The sequence below is a fragment of the Callorhinchus milii genome, unplaced genomic scaffold (assembly GCF_018977255.1).
Source record: "Callorhinchus milii isolate IMCB2004 unplaced genomic scaffold, IMCB_Cmil_1.0 Scaffold3, whole genome shotgun sequence".
Classification (NCBI taxonomy): Eukaryota; Metazoa; Chordata; class Chondrichthyes; order Chimaeriformes; family Callorhinchidae; genus Callorhinchus; species Callorhinchus milii.
In genome coordinates this window covers 48693539-48718557 of record NW_024704744.1, presented here as the reverse complement: position 1 = coordinate 48718557, position 25019 = coordinate 48693539, and the positions used below count along the sequence as shown (strand labels likewise).

General features: G+C 40.5%; 1 long non-coding RNA gene across 1 annotated transcript in view; it reads left to right on the top strand.

The window, feature by feature from the left end:
* Positions 1–25019, top strand: part of LOC103178290 — a 59592-nt gene that overhangs the window by 3658 nt on the left and 30915 nt on the right. Inside the window, exon 2 of the long non-coding RNA XR_487820.2 lies at positions 6223–6317. This is a non-coding gene — a long non-coding RNA (uncharacterized LOC103178290). The remainder of the gene's footprint in view (positions 1–6222; positions 6318–25019) is intronic.

Sequence of the window (25019 nt, the reverse complement as noted above, 5' to 3'; positions counted from 1 at the left end):
AGGTGTGGAGTGGGGTGGTTGGAAGAGGGGATACAATACAAAATTAAATTTGTATGGCGTCTTTCACGTCGGGAGGACGTCCCAAGGTGATGGGATGAGAGGAACAGCCCATAATGTAATGATTAGCACTGGTGATAATTTATAACAACATACACCACTAATTTCTGCCAATTAGTTATTCCTTCCTCAAAAACGGAAGTTAAAAATGTTAACAAGAAATTGAGCTGGTTCTAAGCTTTGTTAAACGTCTACTGGGCAATATGGGCTGAGCAATTACTCAAGTTGTCTCATGACTCCCTGCATATCCCATGACACTACTTGAAAAGAGAAGGGAGTTTTCTGGCCAACAATCTACCACATAAATATTGCTTATTCACTTCATGGCTTCTTGTGGGGAACTATACCAGAATGCAAGGATTATTATGTGCCATCCCCCAAGACCATCCAGCAGGCTGTCAGAGAAGGAGAGGAAAAGGGAAAGAAAACCAAACAAGTTGTGTTGTTAGGCGATTCGACTGTTTGGTTCGCAGGCAGAACTCTGGGTAAACCGGACTCAGAAAATTGAATGGTAAGTTGCCTTCCGGGTGCATGAGTTGAGGATCTGATGTCTTGGGTTGACAAAATACTAGAGGGAGCAGGTGAGGAACCAATTGTGGTCGTCCATATGGGAATAAATAACATAGATAGAAGTAGACCAGAAGTCTTACATGGTAAATTCAGGGTAATAGGAACGAATCTTAAGGGAAAGACCTCAAGTGTAGTTTTTTTTCAGAATAACTCCCCATACCACGTGCTAGTGAGGAGAGACAGAGGGTAATAAGACAGACCAGTACGCAGCTAAAGCATTGGTGTAGGGAATCAGGTTTTAGGTTCCTCAGACAGTGGAATAGGGGCACCTATAGAGACCAGATGGGTTCCACCTGAACAAAAAGGGGGTGGAGGCGTTAACATAACATGTAGGAGCAGGAGTAGGCCATTTGGCCCCGCCATTCAATCATGGCTGATCTTCTAATCTAACTCCAGCTAATAACCTGACCCTGCCTTATCCCCATATCCCTTAATCCCTTTTGCAATAAGAAATCTATCTATCTCAGTCTTGAATATGTGTTGGCAGGCAGGATAGATAATATGGCAAGATGGTTGCAGTAGGTGTAAGAGGACACCAAAACCATTAGGGGAAACCTTAAAGTTTACCAGTGGAAACAGAAACCAAAGCATAATAGGTCTAACTCAATTGGTGGGAGATAAGGAAACTAATCATGCTAATAAAGTAAAAAGGGAAAGGCTACAAACAATAGAGCTGTGCTTGCATTAATGCAAGAAGTCTGGCCAACAAGATATGCGACTTGGAAGGTCTTGAAAGGGGTGACAGATTGGACATCATTAGTATGACAGAGACATGGTGCAATCAATGGGAATAAAAATCTGGAAGTATTCACACTATTTAGGAGGGACTGTATCAGGAGAAGAGAAGGTGGTATGGCAGTATATATGTTACAGTAAAGTTTTGTGAAATCCCTGAAATTTTGAGTAAAATTGTGAAATCATGAAATCCCTGAAATTTTGAGTAAAATTGTGAAATCATGAAATCACTGAAATTAGAAGTCAGGGATTTTGTGAAAAAAGTGATTCCAGCAGTGGACAGAGGATTCCAGGAACATCCTTGGTGCTATAATTAATAGAGATTTAGACACTGACCAGTATAAGATAACATTGAAGGCCGGCATCCTGAGGGATCACTATTCCAGGAACCAATTTGACCTCTGCCTACAAAGTTTGTTAACAGAGACCTGCATCAACCAGGAGAAGTCAGTGTCATTCTGTGAAGCTGTCATTGCCCAGTCTGTTTATGGTGGGCAAGGCTTCATGAATTGGATCTGCGGTCAGAAGAAATGTCAGACCAACTATTTTAAGTGCTTCAAAGCAAAGCTAAAATGTAACTCCTGGTGTCATGGAAGCCTCACCTGTGTCAGTAAATAATAATAATCCTTGCATTTGATATAGCTGAACATTTGATTCATCAGTGAATGAAATGTCACATGAAGTTATGGTGAATAAACTATTAATTTTCATAATTTATTTATTTGTTGAGAATGCAAACAAGTGTCAAAGCCAGGTTATCAATATGATGAAATAATCACTTTTTCACAAAATCCCTGACTCACAATTTTATTGAAAATTTCAGGAATTTCACAAAATCCCTGGTTTCACAACTTTACCGTAACATATATAACTCCAGTATAGAGGATATAAAAAAGGCAAGGGCAGCCACAGAATCACTTTGAGTAGAATTAATAGATGGTAACGGAGGTAATTTATTATTGAGAGTTTGCTATAGACTCCCAGGCCAGGGTGACAGCCTTGATCTGGAACTGTGGGATGAGATAAGGAAGGCGACTAGCAAGGGCCCAACCATATTAGTGGGAGATTTTAACTTACCAGAAAATGATTAGGATAATAATATGTCTACTGGTAAGATAGGGAAGGAATTTATAGAGATAAAGGAAGAGTGTTTTATGACTCAATTTGTAAAGGAGCCAACAAGGGGAAATAACATTTTGGATTTGGTTATGACTAACGGGGACGATCAAATCTCCAACACAAAGGTGGGTGAGGATTTAAGCAACAGTGATCATGATGTTATCACATTTGGTATTACACAGATTGGTGACATTATAAAAACGAAAACAAAATTGCCAAATTTTAGGAAGACCAATTTTAGGCAATTGAAAAATCTTGCCAGAGAAGGCCTGGCAAGTTAAGGGACTGGATAAATAGCATCCAAGGATCTTAAGGAACTCAGGGAGAAAATTGCAGAAACACTAGCACAATTTTTTCAGAAATCACTAGATACTGAAAGGTGCCTGGTGCCTGGAGAAAAAGCTAGATGTTACTCCTATTTTTAAAACAAGTAGCAAAAGTGACCCAGGAACACCAGTGAGTTTGGTTAAGGGAGCAGAGGAATTATGGAGCTCATTCAAGGAGGTGATTTGGAGTGCGATGGACCAATGTGTACCCATGCAAAGCAAAGGTACCAACTTTAAGGGCACTCCTGCCTGTTTGGCTGGGGCCACAAATCAATTCTTAAAGAGGAAGAAAAAGGCATTTAAGGACATGAAAGCAAATGGCACAGAGGAAAGATACACTCATTACCAGAAAGCATGATTGTAAGAAAGGTATCAGAATAGCAAAGAAACATTTTGAACTGAACATGGCAAGAGATGTGCAGGATAACAATAAAAAGTTTTTCAGATACATTAAGAGAGAAAGAAAATGAGGGATGGAATAGGGCCATTGATGGTGGGATCGGGATCGGGTGAGGATATGACAAATGATGCCACACAAGCTGCAGAAGTACTCAATACATTTTTTGCCACAATTTTTAGTAAAGAGGTGATGGAAATTTTATTGGATCAGGAAAACGAACTCAATGATGTTGCAGAGGAGAGTTGTGACACTATACATATCACTAGCAGCATGATTGCCGAACACTGTGAAGGTAAAGAAATCCCAAAGATCGGATAAATAACATCCAAGGATCCTCAAGGAACTAAGGGAGGAAATTGCAGAAACACTGGCACAATTTTTTCAGAAATCACTAGATACTGAAAGGTGCCTGGAGATAAAGCTAGATGTTACTCCTATTTTTAAAACAAGTAGCAAAAGTGACCCAGGAACACCAGTGAGTTTGACATCCATTGTAGGTAAAGTTATGGATACTTATTAAAGATAAAATCATAGAGCATCTGGACAGTATTAAAATAATAAAAGATAGCCCAATATGGGTTTATGAAGGGGAGATCCTGCCAAACTAATTTACTGGTTTTCTTTGACAGTGTAACAAAGGAGCTTGATAAGGTTAAGGCAGTGGATGTTGTATATCTGGATTTCAGTAAGGTCTTTGATACAGTTACTGATGAAAGGCTAATACTGAAAATAAAGAAAGCATCAACCAGCAGAAGTATCTTGCAACAGTATGTAATTGGCTGACCAATAGAACCTGGAAGGTGGTGGTACAGGGAATGTCATCAGGCAGGAGAATGTTACCAATGGAGTTCCACAGGGTCTGTTTTGGGACCTCTTTTATTTAACATCTTCATAAATGATCTGGAGCTAGGAGTCACAGTAGCTAAATTTGCAGATGGCACAAATCTAATGAAGGTGGTAGACTGCAAAGATGAACAGGATACGTTTCAGGAGGACTTGAACATTCTTGGGAATTGGGTAGATCGATGGCAGATGAAATTTAATGTAGAGAAAGTGCAAAGTGCTTCACATGGGGACAAAAAATCCAGGAAGGGACTATTATTTATGGTAAGAAAAAATCTGCACAGAAAATGAAAAGTGATCGTGATTGGTAATACCGTATTGATAACCTGGGGTCCTGATTGATAATAAATTGAAGCTATCACAACAGTGCGCAGTACCAGTGAGTAAGGCAAACCAGATACTGGGTTGTATTAAAAGTGCTATATTGAGCCGAAATAGTGGGGTAATCCTGCCTCTTTATAAATCACTGGTGTGACCGAACTTGAAATACGGTGTGCAGTTCCGGTCACAGCAACATAAAAATGATATTGCAGCAATTGAGAGGATACAGAGGAGGGCAACCAAAATGATTGAAGGGATGGAAGGACTGGACTACGAGGAGCGATTAGATAAACTGGGCATGTTCACACTGGAGAAGAGAAGGTTAAGGGGCGATATGACTGTGGTCTTTAAGAATCTGAAGGGAATAGACAATGTAGACCATGATAAGCTGTTTTATCCTGTACTGAACAGTAGAACCAAAGGACACAGCCTGCGATTGAAAGGGGATAAATTCAGAAAAATATCTGTGGAAGCATGACTTCAGTGAGTGTATGGTAAACTTATGGAACAGACTCCCCAGGAAGACAGTGGAAACAGACAATGTTGTTTGTTTCAAGAACAACTTAGATAAATTTCTGCCCGAAAGTAATATCTTGGGATACAGTATATAGTTTGGGACACAATATGTCAAATGACTGCCAGGATGGTGGAAGGCAAACGAGATGGACTTTGGTCTTCTTTCACCAGCAAATTCTTATGCTGTTAGGTTCTTATTATTATCATAGATCTGTTTTTGATCTGCCTTCAAAAAGTGTCATAAATATCAAATGTATTGTTAAATCAATCCCATACAAAACTGAACAGAGATCTACCTACTCTATATATGATTGAGGAGCAGCAGTGCTCCACAAGGAAACTAGCCTCTGCAATGAGAGGAACACATGTGCCAAGAAGTTATGTGTAGCTTTTTTCCATTAAGTAGTGAAATCAACCATTTTTCTTTTAACAGCGATGTCCATGCAGGGAACTGATTTTTTACATTTATCATTTATACTTAGCCTAGGCACTGCATCTCTTTGGTTTCGATATCTTTTGTATATCTGAATAGCTTCAGCAAAATGAAAGAAAGAAGTAGATTGACTCATCCCATTGCAGCATATTCAGCGAGATTTTCGGAACCTGCTATTTTCACAATACTGACGTAATACTGACATTTCTCTGTCAGTACGTTTTTTCAGAAGATAACATTTATAAATTTAACTGTACTCAATGTGCGGTCACAGAAAAAGTGCCGAGGCTTAACCATTACAAAGGGAAAATGGTAGAGGGCTAATAATAATAATCCTTACATCTAATATAGCACCTTATTATGTCTTCAAGATGTCTAAAACGCTTCACAGAATATACTGTAAACTGAATTGACTGTGTATTTTGTGGACGAAACGCGGCAGCCAATTGTGCACAGAAGTGTCTCACAAACAGTCCTAGATTGAGTGACCAAATAATTTTTTTTAAATTGAAGGAATTATTTCCACCGGAAAAGTGATCTGCCAAATCGACTAATAACTGGGTTCCTACTTACTGGTAGATAAACAGAGAGAGGTATGTGGAATAAAGAAACGTTCCCCACATTTTTCCTGCCCAGTAATCAAACCCAGGTCCTCTTGCTTGCGAGTCAAGTGCTCGAGCCACTAAGCTACGGGACTCTGAAAGCATGGAGTTGAGAGAGCATGTGAAAAAAGTAAGGAGATCAGAATGAGTATCACAGTTCTGGTGAACATAGAAACTCAAGGAATCTATGTGAACAAGTACCCTCATTCGAATCTGTCCACTCACACAACAATAATGCTTATTCTTCTTTCAGCAAATATGAAAGTATGTTTAAATATTGTGATTTGTTCTGTGTTACAGGCAAAAAACATGAACAAACATCATGTCTTACAGAATATTAGACATCTGAGAAGCAAAATATACATGAAAAACATTATCTCATTGGGGAGCCTGGGGTGAGTAACATTTATTCAGTAATCAAATTCAATTCAATGTGAAGTATTAATTGGACAATATTTACCTAATGTTTGATGCTAATGCAACTAATGTAACCAAGGATGATGATAGCTTGAGTCATGGTGTTGCTGGTTTATTAGTATTAACATTGGTTTGTTTCCACTATTGGTCAATCTCAAAACATCCAATGAATAGCAGCTTTGATTATCTTAACAACAACAACAAAATGACATTTGTATAGTGCCTTTCACGTCGGGAGGACGTCCCAAGGCACGGCACAGACAGAGTTTCAGACCCGAGCTGAGGGTCGGGGTGCGGGAGAGGGAGGATGGGGTGGGAAGCAGGGAGATCGAAAGCACGATCGAAGAGGAGGGTCTTGAGGTGGATCTTGAAGGTGGTGAGGGAGGGGGCGAGATGGAGGGACTGCTGGATGGAGTTCCAGAGAGTGGGTACAGAGTGACAGAAGGCCCGCCCACCGATAGTGGGGCGAGCAAGGCAGGGGATGTGAAGCAAGCCAGAGCCCGCTGAGCGGAAGGAGCGAACAGGATGGTAGGGGGTTAGGAGGTTGAAGAGGTAGGGGGGAGCAAGACCATGGAGGGCTTTGAAGGTGAGGACCAGGATTTTGAACTGTATCCTCTGTGTGATGGGAAGCCAGTGGAGTTGGGCAAGGATGGGGGTGATAGGGTCACGGAGCCTAGTGAGGGAGAGGACGGGCTGCAGAGTTCTGGATGATCTTCAGCCTGTGGAGGGAGGAGTTGGGGAGGTCGACAAGCAGTGAGTTTGCGTAGTCGAGCCACGAAGTAATGAAGGTGTGTATGAGGGTTTCAACGGCCTGCGGTGTGAGACAGTGGTGGAGCCGTGCAAAATTGCAGAGGTGGGGGAAGGCAGAGCGGGTCATGGCACGAATGTGGGGTAGAAAGGATAGTTGAGGTTCGAACAAGACCCTAAAGTTCCGGACTGGTTTAGCAAGGTGGAGTGTGCAACCATGAATGGTGATACTATTAGCACCTGAAGTGAGGAGGTGCTGACGAGAGCCAATCAGGAGAGCCTCGGTCTTGTTGACGTTCAACTGAAGAAAGTTAGTCCTTATGCAGGACTTGATGTCTGACAGCAGTGGTCCTAGAGTCAAGGGTGGAGGCAGAGAGGTACAGTTGGGTGTCATCCACATACATGTGGAAGTTGACCCCATGTCTGCGGATGATGTCACCAAGAGGAAGCATATAGATGTTGATGAGAAGGGGACCAAGGACAGAGCCCTGAGGAATGCCGCACGAGATGGTTCGGGGGTTAGAGGAGAAGCCATTTGAGGAGATGAAGTGTGTGAGAGGTACGATCTGAACCAGTCAAGGACAGCGCCGTGGAGGTTGAGGGGAGAGGAGAGGTGGTGGATGAGGATAGAGTGGTTGACGGTGTCGAAAGCAGCAGAGAGGTCAAGGAGGACGACGAGGAGCCCTGGTCGCAGATGTACAGAATGTCATTTGTCACTTTGAATTATTTTGGATCACTCATGCTGTATCTAAGACTTAGCCTTCATCATATTAAGCAGCAGTGCCTCCATTGGTAAGAACACAAGGCCTGGAATGAGAAAAGGTGTCAGCTTGTCTCAGTTGGTAACACTCTCACCTCTGAGTCAGTAGGTTATAGCCTTATCTACATGCCCCTTCATAGTCCTTAACCTCCCCAGGCTCTCCCTCAGACTTGCCAAAGCGCTTGCACAACTTAGGCATCAGGTTCAATCCCCAGCTTTTCTTTCTACCCCATATCCTTTCCCTGACAAGGACCACTTTTTTTCCACCTCCATCACATTGCCTGCCACCGTGCTACCTCATAACAATAGAGGGTGAGGTGCTTGAAAGAGGGAAACCAGCCAGAGGAAACATCACATTGTCGAGATGTCTCAAAGCCCTTCAGAGTATATACTCTAATGTGAATTAACTGTATACTTTGTGGGCGAAATGCGGCAAACAATTGCGCACAGCAGTATACCCCAAACAGTCGTGGATTGAGTTATCAAATCATTATTATTATTCTTGATTCATTTTTTAAAGGAATTGTTGCCCCCGGAAAATTGATCTGCCAATCGACTGACATCCGGGTTTCTACTTGCTGCTAGGTAAATAGAGGCATGTGGAGTAAGGAAACTTGCATTACGTTTTACCCAGCCCGGGATTCGAACCCAGGTCTCCTTGCTTGCGAGGCAAGTGTTCTAACCACCAAGCTACAGGACTCCACAATACAAGGATTATTATTATTGTTAAGGCCATTCAGCCCATCAAGCTACAGAAACTTATCCTATCTACCATTCTAATCTTCTGGGTAAAATTTCTCCATAAAAACTTTCTGAAGCCCAAAAGTTATCAAGTAAATATTGTAGAAAATGTAACCACATTCAAGCTTCAAATCTGTCCTCTTTCCCTCCACATTTACCCTCCCCTGCCTCTGGAACATAAAAACCATTGTGAATCTTGGAGTATTTATTTATCTAAGTCTAATCTTTTCTCTGTATCTTTCAATATTGTTCTCCAGCAGATATTCATTCAAGTTTATTTTCTAGCAGGTGATCGAAACACCATTGACAGCTTTACCAAGAATTAATTTTTACATAACCAATCTCTGTGAGAAATAAAATTAAAAAATCTTCTTTCTCTCATATGCATTACCTTTCATTTATGTACATAACAATCCTTCTCCTGAATCAGTTCAGATCTACCTGAATGGTATTTTTCCTCCTTATATTATTGATCTGCTTTGTTTGAGCAGTAAATGTTATACTGAGGACGAATGTGTAGATCTCATTACCAATACAGGCCCAAAAAGTATGGCTTGGGTTAACCATGTTCAAATACAAATCCTATTAATGATATCATTAATAAACAAATATAAAAGAATATTATATTATCTGGAATTGCTGACTTCTATATGCACTAGCACTTGGTTATTTGAATCCACAAACTAGACCCAATAAATAATAAATACTGCTTTATAAGGAGTGTATGAAAAGTAGGATCTCAGGCTCCCCATGAAGCTTTCCCCATTATTTATCACCTTCTGTTTATTATTGTTAAAGCAGAGTTCAATTCACCTGGTAACTATTTGCCATTCATTCTATTGTCTTTAACCTTCTTGAAAAGTCTCACATGTAGAACTTTATCAAGTACTTTCTTAAAAAAAAACAAGTATCGTATTGCTACTTACAACCCTTACAGAATTGGACACAGTACTCCAACTGAGGCCTAACCAGATTCAAGATAATCAGTAATAAAATGTCACGTAATATAGTACTTTCACATATATACAGATGTATCACTTATTTTTTAATAATAGTAAGACAGTTGGCATTATTTAGNTTTTTTTAAATCTTAATGTTTGATATAGTATTAAGTCTAGTTATACAATGATTCACTTGTAGAGGTGGAATCAACAGGGATGGTTTAAAGAGAGATAGATACTAGAAAATAGAATTTGGTGAAAGAGCGGGACATTGAGATTTACAGATCTAAAAGAGGAACTGGCTTGAATGGCTGAATGATCTCCTGTTCCTATGATCACTGGACTCAAGTGTTCATTTGCTTCCAAAATCACTGATGATTTGTGATTCACTGCTGAGAACTAAAGCTTCAAAAGCGAGTTCCAGACAGTGGGCAGTGTCTGGCTGAATGCTCACCCCTTCACCATGGGGCAGAACAGGCAGGGACATGAAGCAAGCTGGAGGTGGCAGATCAGAGAGTGTGGTCAGAGACATAACTAGAGAGGTTGGAAGGGTTTAGTATTGTTGTTTTGACAAGCGATATGATGATGGTTTTGAAAGTGAGAGATACCATGCTGGAGGAAAGAAAGAGGTTGATGCCATTGGCTAGGACGTTCAATGTGGCAATAATCACTTTGTATGTGTTATAAAACATCACATTTTTCACCCATAGATTCCAACAGGTACATTCAAATAAGATGGAAATGTACTGCAGACCAACTCAATGGATTTATTTGCCTAAACAAATGACTGCTTCCAATTAAATATTATCTCGAAAGAAGAGGGAGAGGGTAAGGAACGCTACAGTATGATATACGAACAATGTTGCTTTAGAGGAGCAGATTGATAAACAGTGAAACATTCTTTCAAATCCTTCATTTCCCAGATTGTGAATGTTTCTTAAATCAATTTAATCAGTCAATGCATTAGGAAAATCTGGCTCTTTAAAGTTCAGAACTTGTGACACTTAAAAGTAATCCACAACAGGGAACATTTTAAGCAGGTGTACTTTTCTATTCCTTTGGGGGCTGCACTTACCATATGCGTTCATTTAACTGCTGCATGTATACCTCCACTGCAAGGTTACACACACAGCCTTCCTAGGCATGATCTATACAGGGAATAAAGGAGGATAAGGGGCAATGAAACTCCTTTGGCAGAAACACTTGAAATCTTATCAGGAAAAGATTATATTCCTTGACACCTGAAAACAATCTTTTCCATAAATTCGGTATTCTAAGTATTGAATGCCTCTAACCAGTTTGTAGAATTACATAGACTGTACAGCATCAACACGACCCAACTAGTCTGTGCCAGTGTTTAACTTCACATAATCCTCCATCTATCTTATTCCCCCCTCGATACCTCCCCCTGTACGCCACTATTGTATTCTCTCTCATGTATGCATTGAGTTTCCTCTTAAATGCTTTGATGCTTTTGATATTAAAGCATAAATTCTGCAATGTGAGCAATTTTGGATCTGTGTTGTTACGCCTACAGTCACCTCCCTCTCTCCCTTCTCCCTTACTCAGTGTCCAATCCCAGTGCTCTGAGACACTATTCTGCATGAAGAGTGCTACATAAGTGCAAGTTATTGTTATCTAATTGGCAGAAAAAAAACCTGGGTTTGTGTTTTAGCTTATCAACTGTCCAATTCTAAAATGAATACTGGCTGCACAAATTCAAAACAATAAACGTAATCATTCACTTTAAGTCTGTGTCTGATAGCAAGTTTAGGGTTAAGGTTAGAGTTAGCTCTTCTCTCTGTGAATGTCCCAGTTTTGCACACTTCAGCTCAACCAACGTGACACTGAAACTCCCTTCCCCCCACCTCCATCACCCCTGCAAAATTATGGCAATAGGTTTATTTAGACATTAAGGTTGGAATATAGGAGAACAGGAACCAGAGGAGACCATTCAATCCATCAGGCCCGTTTGACAACTTTATCAGAATTCAGAAAAGCCCTTAATATCTAATATCCCACACTCCTCTGCATGTCTCTTAATTTCTCTACTACCCAAGTCTATCTTTCGTTTTAAACATCCCTTTATGATCCTGCCTCCACAGCTTTCCGAGGCAGAGTTTCCCACTTCTTCACAACTCTCTATGTAAAGAAATGCTTCCTGACCTCCTCTGTTACTGCCTTAGCTCTGATTTTAAGGCAACAACCCGTTGTAATGCATCCTTATAACAGAGTTGTCCACTATCTAACCTGTCGATTCCTTTCATTATTCTAGTGATTCACCCTTAACCTCCTCTTATCTCCAGTAAACCTGACCTCATATTATACTAAGCTACTTCAGCCCAAGATGGCTTTATTAAAAATAAATCAAACCGATTTAACAATAAGACTGACAATAATAATAATAATCTTTATCTTTGTTATAGCACCTTTTACATCAGGAGGACATCTCAAAAGGCTTTGCAGGATTTTGTTTTATTATGAAATGTAGTGACTGTGTATTTTGTAGGCGAATGGCATCCTTCCATCGAGTCCTTCCACGATCTCCTTCTAATGAGGACAAATTTGTACCCGTGTTCCAGAGATGAAAAGACTCTAATAGATTGCATAACCATTGCATGACAATATTCCAATTAATATTCCCTCCAATATGTGTTCATTTCACAGCCCCTGTGTTGTTGATACCTATGGATATTTAATTGCGATTCCAGAAATATCTTGCTGCACTCGCTATCTGCACAGCACTGTTTTCTGGCAGCTGTTCTTCCCGTTGACCTATTTGTATCATGGTTGCCAGATTTATAACGATAGCCTTTTTAGTGGTCCACAAAAGGACAGAACAGATTCTGAGAAATAAAATTATAATTAAGCTCCTCCTAAGTGCAATCAATGCACCTTCATCAAATGTCTCTCTAATTTATGCAGGTGATTGGGACTTCCAGAAAGTAAAAAAAAAGAGAGGGCTAACTAAATGCAGTGATAAGCACCTCTGAACTGTTTTGCTGAGACTAATAGATACCCGGGGGTGATTATATAAGTAGGGATCTGACTGAGGAATTTAAATGAACCTTTGGGGTGAACCTCAAGCTATTTATGGCTGTCATTGGAGCTGTGAGATGAAATTACTATTTGGTAATCATTCCAGCACAGTACATGACTGTTAGGTTGATGATGTGGTTTTGGTCAGTTTTAGTTGCTGCCTGTTCTTATTCGGTCAAGTAGTGCAGACTCTCAATGTGCTTCAGGCAGACTCTCAGTGTGTTTTGTATAGACTCTCAGTGTGTTTTGTATAGACTTTCAGTGTGTTTCATGCAGACTCAGGTGCGTTGGAGAGACTGTCAGTGTGTTTCGTGCAGATTCTTAGTGTACTTCATACATACTCTCAGTGTTTTTTTGTGCATTTGATGCCTGATAACATTTGCATGAAAGAAGTAATGCTTGTGTTATTGTTGCTGCAAGTTTAACAGGAAATACTTGCCCTTTAGGAAATAATTTGATATTGGTTAAACTACCAACTGATAAGCGAGAGGACCTGGGTTTGAATCCCAGCAGGGCAAAATGTTGGGCAAGTTTCCTTACTCCACATGCTTATGTTCACCTTGCAGAAAGCAGGAACCCAATTGTTAGTTGATTGGTGGATTGCTTTTCCGGGGGTAACAATCCCCCCAAAAATGACAATAATTGTCACTCACCCCACAATTGTTTGTGGACACTGCTGTGCGCAATTGGCTGTCACTTTGCAGTGAAACGCTTTGAAATGTCTCAAAGACGTGATAAGGCACAATATCAACTGCAAGGATTATTATTATTATGATTAACCGAGCTACAGTCGACTTGTTGAGATGAAAGTTAAAGGTCCCAAGGCAGTTTTTAAAAAGAGAAGGGAGGTTCTCTTTAGCAAAGAACTCATCATTTTCGGCTGTGAATCTTCATCTGAAATTGTATCCACTTTCAGATACACCAAGGCAGCAGGACAAGGGTTTACAAGTTGTAAAGGGCAAATTTACGACAGACACCAGAAAGTATTCAACATTTAGAGTGAGTTTTCAGGAAGGTTGATGGTAGGACACTGAACTCATTTAAGAAAAAGCTTGAGGTGTCAAATTTCTGAGCTTTAAGACCATTGGTAAAAAGGAATAACATCTCACTATCTAGCCTAAAAAAAATTAATCACTCAATCCACAACAGTTTGTGAGACACTGCTGTGCGCGATTGTCAGCTGCGTTCCCCCCACAAAATATACAGTGAATTTAATTTACAACAGAAAATACTGTAAAGTGAATTCACTGTACATTTATATAGAGACGCTTAGAGATGTCTCAAAGACCTGATGAAGTGCTATACCAAATGCAAGGATTATTATTATTAAAATGTAAGAATTTTGTCACCCACACCCTCCCCAGCCCAAGCACGATGGTAAAGTCTGAGGGAAATCCCAACTTAAAAGTCCACTTTTTGAACTTAACCTAAAGGTGACTCTTTAAAGTCACTTTACTATGGACAGTGTAACCAAGATGCACTGGGATGATGACTGCCAGCAGATTAGATGTGGATGATTTTTTATGTCGGTGTAAAATAATGTCAACTTTTGATTGCAAATTTCAATTTTGTCCATACTTTAACACTAATTAACACAAGTTAAGGAAGGTTGCAGATTTTACATCAAACTGACTCCCACCACCCCACCACACCCCCCAAAGAAGTACTTTGGTGTCAAAAAGTGTGGCATTGTTAAAAGACATTCCAATCTGTATTTAAAGAACATGTTAAAATCCCATGTGATATCTGGATGAACAACAGCAGTGTCTAAAGCAGATCAAAAATTGGAGCTGACATTTTGGATAATAATAATAATTCTTACATTTGATATCGTGCCTTATCTTGTCATCGAAATGTCTCAGAGCGCTTCAGAAGATTTACTATAAAGTTGTGAGACTGTATTTTGTGGGTGGACTCGTGGTAAACAAACCACATGGAAGCAGCTTATCAAGTTCTACTTTCGAGGATGTCGATTAAATTATCATTCTGCAAAACATTATTTGTAGGAATAATATAATTTGGACCTTGTGGGATTTCTTTCAGAGCTTGCAAACATGTTTTACTTATCCCTCTGGCAAGAAAAAAATTGTATGTTACTAATGTCCAATTGGTAACAGAAAAGAATATTTGCATTTACTCTGGAGAATAACAGGTATCCAGGAAACTGAGCATGTCCTAAGTCGTGACAGTGCAATACCCAAAGGATTTCCGCAAAGTGAAGCAAGAGAAAACTTATTCAACTTGTTTCATATCACGTTAAAAAAAAGCAAGAAAGAAAAAAATCTGAAATAATACCTGAAAACACTGTGAATGCCCTGGAAGCCAATCTGCACCTGAAGATGAAAAGTAGACAGACCTTTTGAGAAGTCCTATACCCCTTCTAATGTTAGGTGAAACGCATGACATGTGCAAGGTGAAAAATACTGTGTGTGATGTGATGGTTATCACTGCTGATAATTTGCACACTACATTTTTCATTCTGTACTGTTATAGTTATAACTTATGTTATAAAAACTGGCAATATTTATCATATCGTTAAAAATTGGTGCCACTCTTGTAACTCATGAAGAGTGGCATTTGAGTGTTTCAATAGCGCTTCATGGGATACTGCCGTAAATTCTGGATATATTAGCTATTACACTCCTGCATATAATAGTTGTTACACTCCTGCAAGAGCTATGACAATCCACATGCATTGTAAATTTATTTTATAACTGCATATATTACAGAGGTATAATACTCCTGTGTGCATTACACAGATGCATGATTCCCTATATATATTGCAGATATGTAACAATTGGTATGTAGAAGCATGACACTCCTGTATGTAACATAAACATCTAACATTCCCATATATACAGAATATATCCCTACAAATTACGTAAGTGCCTTTCATGTCAGGAGGATGGCTCACAGTGCTTCACAGGATTCATTATAAAGTGGTGTGACTGTTTCGTGGGTTAATGCGTCAGCCAATTTTGCACAAGCAATGTCCCACAATCAGCTATGAAGTGAAAAGCTAATTGTATTGGGGGGCGGGGGGGTGGGGGTGTTAGTCAGGACATAGAGAAACGCTCCCTTCTCTTTTCCAATAGTGGCATGGGATCTTTAACCTAAATCTGAACAAGCAGACGGTGCCTTGGTTTAACTTTTCATCCAAAGGACAAATAGCAAAAGTGTGATATTTCATTAGGATTAACAGATATGTAACAATCCTATATGTATTACAGAGGTGTAGAATTCGTACAAGTATTTCACACATGAAGCAGTCCTTTATATATAGCATATATATGTATATAGGTGTTACACCTATATATTATACTTTTGTATGTATTATAAATGCAGGTATGCTCCTATGTAAATCATAAAGTTGTATGACTCCTCTATGTGCATTAAAATCCTGAACATACTATTAAGTAGTGATCTGTTTAAACACTGGGAGGATTTTCAATGAATAAAAGCAACTGTCCAACTTATATCTGCCTAATGTGCTACTGATAAAAAAAAATCCTTTTTTATGGCTGTTATTTAAATCAAAATCAAATTGAAGTGAAATCTACCTTCTCTTGAAGTTTTCCTTTAGGAAATTTGACAAGAGAAAATATAAGCAATATAGTAAAAAGCCAGCGGCCATCTTTTTCAGTATGCAATATGTTCTTAGAGAAATGGCTTCCTTGACAAGGTACGATATAACTTTAGGATTTTGCATTTGATGACGTTCACACTAAGTCACAGATAGACAAATGGAAATTGCTTTATTCTTATTTCCCTTTTTTTTGGCCAATTGTTTCTTCTTCTTGCTGATGTTCACTCCAAGGTGCATGAAACAGGCTCAGGTCATCTTGTCTACTATTTCTCCTCCTTTTCCAAGTGGAAGACCCTGTATTCTGTTAGTTACCTGCCACAATACTACAGGTCGGATTGATACTTGCTGAACAGGGTGCTGTGGACACAAACATCAGACTTTCCAGTCCATAATACCGCAGCAATTCCTGAGCCACCAGGATGCTGTCACTTTAACCTTTTAATGACTGTGGTAACTTTACTCCACAATTAACACAAGATTAAAATTTAAGATTACCTTTGGAGTGAGACAGCCATATCCTTGTGATAATGTGTTACCACTCTGCACTAGCAATTAGATTTACCTTTTAATTGTGTTGCTGTACTAGTTAATCCTAATATATTTAGGTATCAATGGGACAGGCTGGTGAAGACAGCAGTGCTTGCTGTGTGTCATGAAGTAAATTGACTATTTATTTTGTGGGTGAAACACGGCAGCCAACTGCGCACAGCAGTGTCACACAACAGTCGTGGATTGAGTGACCCAATTATTTTCTTCATTTTCATTTTTTGAAGGGATTATTACCCCTGGAAAGCGATCCACCAATCTACTAACAATCGGGTTCCTACTTACTGCCTAGGTAAACAGGAGGGTGGAGTAAGGAAACTTGCCTAAGTTTTTGACCTGATAGAGGCTCACGACTGTGTTCTTACAAGATTAGCAAAATTCTAAGGAGGGGTGATGATGAGCAAGACTAGATCTTTCCTCAGACAGAGGGAAGAGAAAAACTGACACAGTTTGCACTCAAACCCTTCTCATGGTCAGTTATAGAACAGCTTTGCACAAACCTGAGATCTACTGGGCTCAAAGAACAGTGTAGATTGGGAATTGCGAGTGGACAATTGAGCAGAGATCTGAAGAACGGAAAGATTGACGAGAAAATACTTTTTTTATATAGTGGGAAGCGCTCCTCAGGCATCAAAGAGTTAAAACAAATTTAATACGTAGAATTGTTCGTGGATAATTAAAGTATGACTTTCACATGTGCCTTCAGATTACTTGCCCCTCCACAAATCTGGGTTTTCTTTCCTCCTAAAGCATGCTCAGCCTCGGCACGAAACCACTGAGGGTTAGTTTAACAGATGCAGGTGCTTCTACTCCTGTCAACTTGTAATGATTAATGAGGATTTGCCCCCAATGAGCACAGCCTTTGGAGCATTGTTCAGGGCATCTGTGGAACTGTCAGGGTGAGACAAGGACAGAAGTGAACAACCAATTATTTGGCCATCACTGAGGCAGCTCATTGGCCCTGACGAAGACATCATGACAGACAGGCTAGCAAAGCTATTGTTTTGTAATAATATCTGGTTTTTTTGTATCACTAAGATTTGTCAGGAGCTTGAGCTACCCTTCTATCCAAGTTCCCTTTTGGCCACTGCCATTCCCAAGCTTGGGAACTGGGTAGTCCTCATTAATTTCAGTGGAATATATAGCAACGGAACAATGGCACATTTTGTTTAACTTGAGTTCCCCGCCCCCCCTTGAAAATGGAATTCCTCTTGCAACTTCTACTTTCTTTATTTTAATGACATTCCAGCCTAGTGAAATGAATGGTGATCTGTTCTACCCTATTGGAGTCAATTACTTTTTTAATACTTGTTTAGTCATAATTCTAATTCACTATAATTTATCCTGATGGTGTAATTATGATTTAAAATATCCCTTTTAAACTATGAATACACTCCAAAGGAATATTATGATTCGCTGTTCTTTCTTCAAGCAGCTTAAGTTATTAAGTTATTAGGGATTGAATTTCTTCACAGTTTTTTTTCACGATGTACACTTGTTTCTGTCACGGAACATTACAAAAAACAAACGATGTTCTGTAAATGTCTTTTGCTGAATGGTATATGCTGAGTATATTAGCATACATTAGAATAAAGCAAACCAAAGTGCAGATTGCATTAATATACATTGGAATTGAATACAAATTACAATAAAAATAAGTCACATTAATGCACATTATACATTACATAGTAACTTGCATTACCTTTGTATACAAAATAACAAAAAAGTATTTATTCCATCTGTATACTTTGGGTTAAACATGCATTAGAAGGACATTACAGGAGTGACATTACAATAAATTACATATTCGTATCTATAACATTTGAATTAAGTGCATGACTAGTTATTATTATCTTAAGAAAAAATATAGATAGTGCTTGAATTAAGTATGTATGACATTTGTATATATTAAAATAATACATTGCATCACATACAGTTTACACTATACAAGAATTAAATATACATTTCATTAGCATATTTTGGAGTAAAACATACACCACATCAGAATTTTGCATACATTGGTGTAATATGTTTGGTCAGATAAAATGTAGATCATTAGCACACATTAGATTAAAATATACACTGCATGGAATTAAATATGTCCTACATTACTATAAATCAGAGAAAAGGCATACATTAGAATTGCATGGGTGTTAAGTTGATACATTGACGTGTCAGATGATAGATCAGTCTTGTAGTTCTGATGAGTGTTCAGCCAAAGAATATGAATTACAATTAAATTACTGCCTTAAATGCGTTACCATGCTACGTTTTTATGTAAGTTTTTTATGTTTTATGTTTTTATATAAATAGTATACATTATATACTTATGTATAAGGCAAGGCAGTGCTGGGAAATCGCAGAATGTCCCATTTTGGGATCCCAATGTCAGCAGATGGCATTCCCAGGTGTGATGCAGCACAACAAGCTGTGGAGTGAAAGCTTTCTCAATTGAGCCCTTATCTGTGAGGTCTATTTTTGTTTGCACACTGGTCATTCTGTATGGTCCCCTCCGAATAGGATTGTGAATTTAATGTCAATTTACAATTCCATTTTTAAATATATATATATATATTTAAAGAAGTCCTGTAGTGTAGTGGTTAGAGCCCTCATCTCGCAAGTGAGAGGATCTGGGTTTGATTCCTGGCAGGGCATAACGTTGGCAAAAAGTTTTCTTACTCCACGAGTCTCAGTTACCCTAGCAGTAAGAAGGAACCTGGTTGTTAGTCAATTGTCAGTCTGCTTTTCCAGGGATAATAAATCCTTTTTAAAAAACGAATTTGGTCACTCAATCCATGACTATTTGTTGGACACCCCTATGTGCAATTTGCTGCCATATTTTGCCCACAAAATATACAATCAACTCACTTTACAGGATATTCTGTGAAGCGCTTTGAGACGTCTCGAAGACAGAACAACAACAAAATTACATTTATATAGTGCCTTTCACGTCGGGAGGTCGTCCCAAGGCGCTGGACAGTCAGAATTTCAGATCCAAGTTGGGGGCTGGGGTCGGAAAGGGTGGAGGGCAGGGGGGAAAGCAGGAAGATCGATAGCACGGTGGTGAAGCGGAGGCACTGCGAGATCGAGTTTCAAAGAGTGTAGGCAGAGTGGCAGAAGGCCTGCCCACCAATGGTGGGGAGAGCAAGGCAGGGGATGTGAAGCAGACTGGAGCCCACTGAGTGGAGGGAGCGGGCAGGATGGTAGGGGGTTAGGAGGTGGCAGAGTTAGTGGGGAGCAAGACCATGGAAGGCTTTGAAGATGACGATCAGGATCTTGAACTGTATCCTCTGTGTGAGTTAGGGAGGCCGACAAGCAAGGAGTTTGCAAAGTCAAGCCTCGATGTAATGAAAACATGTATGAGGGTTTTGGCAGCCTGCGGTGTGAGACAGTGGTGGAGCCTTGCATTTTATAATAACAATAAGGCGCTATATGAAATGCAAGGATTTTTTTAATGTATATATATATATGAGCTGTACCTGTTGCAGCTTTGCTTGCAACCAAAGGATCCATTATGGAATACAGATTGACACACAGACAGACATTTCATCTTTATCTATACTCATCTGGGGACTCCTGTGGGAGGACCCCTTTTGGGACGACTCAGTGGGAGGGATTGGCGCTTTAAAAATGTAATTTAGTTGCTGTGGCTGCAGTTTAGCTTTGTCTATGCTCTTTATTTTGGTGGAATGTGCACCATCCGTGCTTGCATGCTCCACCTTACTAAGCCAGTCCGGAACGTGGCATTTTGTTTCACCCTCAACTATCCTTTCTACCCCACATCGGTGTCATGAACCCCTCTGCCTACTCCCACCTCCACAACATCGTCCGGCTCCACCACTGACTCACACCACAGTCCGCCGAGACCCTCATACTCCCCAACTTCTCTCTCCATAGGCTGCAGATCATCCAGAGCTCTGCAGCCCGTGTCCTCTCCCACATCAGGCTCCGAGACTCTATCACCCCCCATGCTTGCCCGATTCCACTGGCTTCCCATCACATAAAGGATACAGTTAAAGATCTTGTTGCTCTGGTCTGCTTCACGTCCCCCGCTTCGCCCACCCGACTGGTGGGTGGGCCTTCAGCCACTCTGCCCCCACCCTCTGGAACTCCATCCCGCAGTCCCTCTGCCTCAGCCCCTCCCTCCGCCTCCTTCAAGACCCATCTCAAGACCCTCCTCTTTGACCGTGCCTTCTGTCACTCTCCTTCCTCCTGTTCTCCACCCTCCCCAATCCTGACCCCCAGATCAGGCCTGAAACACTGATTGTCCCGCGCCTTGGGCCGTCCTCCCGATGTGAAAGGCGCTATACAAATGCAATTTTGTTGTTATTTTGTTACTGGCACTTGGCCACGTGCCGGATACCACAGCGCCACGGTCAACCGGCGCGGCCACCAGATGTAACTGTAGTGTGTGCGTACATACATAGGTGCTCTGTGACACATAATGCCACAGCGCCTCTTTGACTTGGCGGCCACCAGGTGTAACTGCAACGAAAAACCCAAAATTGTCCATGTCACTCCAAGGTTCAAGACCTTTCTGGTGAGGTATAAATCGTGTCTCTCTGTCATTCGGTTATTGAGACCCTTCTTGAAGTGAGGACAGACATTGTCGTTTTATTAGTGTATATATATATATATATCTATCTTTGGCAAAGGAATGTCAGAAACAATAGTTCTGTTCCCGAGTCAGACTGGTCCTCAGTTCTCCAGCGCACTGCTGTTGATAGCACAGCCAGCCTGGACTTTCATCAGCAGGACTTTAAATGGCAGACTGGTCACTGGGACAGGGCTTCTTCCCATTCAGCTCCTAGAATCATAGAAACTTACGGCACAGAAATTTGACTTGTGCCGGTGCACTTAGAAGCAATCCTTTCAATCATATTTACCCGCCCTTTCCCCATATCCCTGTAGCTGATTCTTTAAGGAACTCATCTAGTTCCTTCTTGGGGGCCAATATGGATTCTGCCTCAACCACCATCCCAACGGGGCATTCCATATCCAAACTACTCTCTGCGTAAAAAAAATTCCTCCCTCCGCTCTCATTTTGCTTGTTTACTAACTATCTTGAATTGATGCCTTCTCTAACTGACCGGTGGAAATAATTTCTCTTGATTGAGTCCATCAAATCCTCTCATAAACTCCTCTTGTTAACCCTAATGGGTAGAGTGGTCATAGCTGGACAAGCGGTAGGAAAACTTACCAGACAGTGCTTTCAATGGCAAGTTACTGCTGGTTAGACTGGTTAGGGGTCCCTTGGCTATTGCCAATCTGAGCCTAATACTTTCTGGAATTAGATAATCAGGATGCTTCCCTCAGATGAGAGAGTGCACATAAGTATCTTGAGAAGTTCCAGGTGGGATGTATGGAATTCTAAGGTTAGGTTGCTTAACCTTAATCATGGTAAAGGGTTTCTGCGTGTGTCAGACACCCAGCTGACCCCAAAAATATTTAATCTCTCGCATGCTGCACACTCATGCTATGAGCAGGAAATGCCATTGACCTGACTTCATGACCTGAAGACCAGGAACTCAGCCATTTTTCACATTCAGTTTGAACATGGCATCTGAGATATTGAACTCAGACAACCAATAGCAAGGTTGCCATGTGTTACAAGGATTTCGGGTGGATTATTGGGAAACAAACTATGTACAATATATTGTTGTAACATAACAAACAAAGTTAATAAAAGTGCTGAATGACAACAATGCAAATCCAAAGTGACACTCTTCTGTCGAGTGTTCCTATACCATTAACATATTCTCTTGCTTCAAAACTAGTGCGGAGTTTGATAAATATTATAGTTGTAATAGTATTCAAATTACCTCCAGGATATTGGAATAAAGTGATTCAAGGTCTCAAGATTATAAACAAGCCTGATATGTGTTTATGAGGATATGAGCTCTTCTTCCTTCAAGTTCATGCTACCCCTATTATTAATAATAATTCTTGCATTTGATATAGCGCCTTATCACATTGATGAGACATCTCAAAGCTGTTCACGGGATTTTAAAGTAAAGTGACCGTGTATTTTTGTAGGTGAATACGGTGGACAATTCGTACAAGTCAATGTCCCATAAACAGACCTAAAATGAATGAGAAACTTTAGCTGGGGAATTATTGGCCAGGACACTGAGAGAAACGTCCTCTTTTTCAATAATGCAGGTGGGCAGGTGGTGACCTCTTGCCAAGCTTTTGCAATACCAGAGCGAGTCACTGTTTTAACATGATGTGAGAGGGTGTCCTGCCGGTGAATGACCTTTGAAGTTTCACTTGGTTACAGAAGAAGGGAACGAGGAGGAGGAAATGGTGGAATTGGAGGAAGTGAAGCCACTTGATTTCCATTCACTTTTATCCCACAATGACACATCTTAGGTCTGCAATCCCCAGACTGCTGTTATCATATGCAATGTTTTTCCTCCAGTACGGATGTGCTGATGTTCTGACCAAACCTCTATCAGCGGGCAAGTTACAAGTGGTCTTGAATTATTAAAATCGACAGTAAAGAGCTTTTCTCCAGCTGCAGTGTCAGTATCTGGACAGTATTAAGCAACCTTCAAATTCCATAGAGTACCTTGTGTTTGAACACTGAAACCCACTCCACAAAGATACAAACTGTAAACGTTTCCTTATTATACCAAGACAGGTAACCTAGTTCTGAAAACGCACTTAAAAAAACATAGGAAAACCTTGCCAGTAAGATTTGATGTGATACTCCACTTTGTAGCACTCTGCAGGGTTTTTGGCAGCAGTGGAGAAAAACAAATCTTTTATTTATTATTTCCAGTGTTAACTTGGAAGAAATTTTGGCTATTAACCATGGATCAGTGAATATACAGACTGGAATATACAAGCAAAGTTATTTTAGAAACATTTATTTATTTTTTTGAAGGGAACTTGTTTCTTTGAATTTAACCTCTGTGTTTGTTTTCTAGTTTCTTCCCTCCTCCCCCAGCCTGGCTACATTTCTCTCTTCTTTTCCTAAAGGTGATGACTAGGGACAGCTTCACCAGCTCCAACAGCCCCCCCACCCCCAATCTCTTCAAAGTGAGCATTCTTCAGGTCTGAGTAGGTAGTGAATGTCAGCAGGCTATTCAATTGTTCAACACATGGCTCATTTGGGTCCTGTCCTCATCCAATGTACACAAAGACGCACATCCACATGCACACATTATCAATAATAATATTTCCCTTTCCCAGACTTTCCCAATGCTCGAGTGTCAGCCTAAACTATGATTTCAAAGTTATGTGGGGCTTGAAGTCACAACCTTCTGAGGCAAGACCATCTTTTCACTGTACAAGGACTGTGGGCATTGTGAACACGCATTGTAGCAGGAATGAGATCCCTGACTGATTTTTTTACCCTCGCTATGTCAGAGCCGTTGTAACTAATTGGTTCACTGTTATTCGATTTGGAGGACGAAATTGGGACACCGTGGGGAGGAGCCGAGGCCTAGGGGAGTATATAAAGCCTAGCCGAGGTAAGCAGTTGCTGATTCGGAGGGCAGAGCTGAGCATCTGTAGAAAAATGACAAGTGATATCAACGTCACATCACACTCAAAAGGCAGAACCAGAAAAAAAACTAAAAAAAAACTAAAAAAAACTTCAATAAAAACCATAACACAGAGTGAGAGAGAGAGGAGAGAATGGCATGGCAGGTGATATGTGAGGACTGTGGTATGTGGGAGTTGATGGAGGGCAGCCTGAGCCCAGGTGACTACATCTGCACCAAGTGTCTGCAACTGAGGAATCTCCATCTTAGAGTAGCTGAGCTAGAATCCGAGGTGCAGGCATTGCGCAGCATTAGGGAAGGTGAGAGCTTCCTGGATAGTTTCATCCAGGAGACAATCACTCCCCTGAGGTTCAGTAAATGTATAGATCCTGCTACTAGTCAGGGACAGGACAATGTGACTGACAGTCAGGCAGGTAAGGGACCCCTAGAGAGAGTGGTGAAGAAGTCTCAGGCCTTAACCTTGTCCAACAGGTATGAGGTACTTGCAACCTATGTGAACAAGGAAGTCTGTAAGGAGGAGGATGGGCTAACTGGCCCCAGCACCTCTATACCGGAGGCCACACGAGTGGGGGGAGCAAAATGGAATGCAGTTGCGATAGGGGACGAAACAGTCAGACGGACAGACACTCTTCTCTGCAGCCACAACCAGGAGTCACGAAGGCTCTGTTACCTTCCTGGTGCCAGGGTTAAGGACGTCTCTTCAGGGAGAGAAGAATTTGAATCAGGAAGGAATAGAAACATATAAGATTCTTATGGGGCTTGACAGAGTAGACAGTGTAAGACTGTTTCTCCTGGTAGGAGAATCTATA